Source organism: Procambarus clarkii, chromosome 34 (assembly GCF_040958095.1).
Source record: "Procambarus clarkii isolate CNS0578487 chromosome 34, FALCON_Pclarkii_2.0, whole genome shotgun sequence".
In the NCBI taxonomy this organism is placed as follows: Eukaryota; Metazoa; Arthropoda; class Malacostraca; order Decapoda; family Cambaridae; genus Procambarus; species Procambarus clarkii.
The window spans coordinates 18,965,675-18,966,351 of NC_091183.1; the positions used below are offsets into that span (position 1 = coordinate 18,965,675).

The 677-nt window shown below is 38.0% G+C and overlaps 1 non-coding gene across 1 annotated transcript; it reads left to right on the plus strand.

Annotated features, from left to right (window-relative positions):
- The first annotated feature begins 238 nt into the window (after positions 1-238).
- Positions 239-356, plus strand: LOC138371126 (5S ribosomal RNA). Its single transcript, XR_011230331.1, has one exon. It is a non-coding gene; the product is annotated as a 5S ribosomal RNA (ribosomal RNA).
- Positions 357-677: the final 321 nt, after the last annotated feature.

Below are 677 nucleotides of genomic sequence, written 5' to 3' on the forward strand. Positions count from 1 at the left end.
AACACCACCAGCTGGGCCATCAGCTGCTGGATCAAACCCTCTAGTTCGTTTAGCTAAGCAAATACCAATTTTTGACGCTAGTTACAAGATTATTAATGTTATATACATGTATACACTCTCATACATACACGTACATATATATATATATATATATATATATATATATATATATATATATATATATATATATATATATACGTATACATATATACATACACATACATATCTAATCACCCACCGAAACGGCCATACCACGTTGAGAACACCGCTTCTCGTCCGATCAGCGAAGTTAAGCAACGTTGGGTTTGGTTAGTACTTGGATGGGTGACCGCCTGGGAACACCAAATGCTGTTGGCAAAAATGTTTTATACAGTCTCCGTGGTGTAGTGGTAAGACACTCGCCTGGCGTTCCGCGAGCGCTATGTCATGGGTTCGTATCCTGGCCGGGGAGGATTTACTGGGCGCAATTCCTTAACTGTAGCCTCTGTTTAACGCAACAGTAAAATGTGTACTTGGATGAAAAAACGATTCTTCGCGGCAGGGGATCGTATTCCAGGGACCTGTCCGAAACGCTACGCGTACTAGTGGCTGTACAAGAATGTAACAACTCTTGTATATATCTCAAAAAAAAAAAAAAAAAAAAAAAAAAAAAAAAAAAAAAAAAAAAAAAATACACA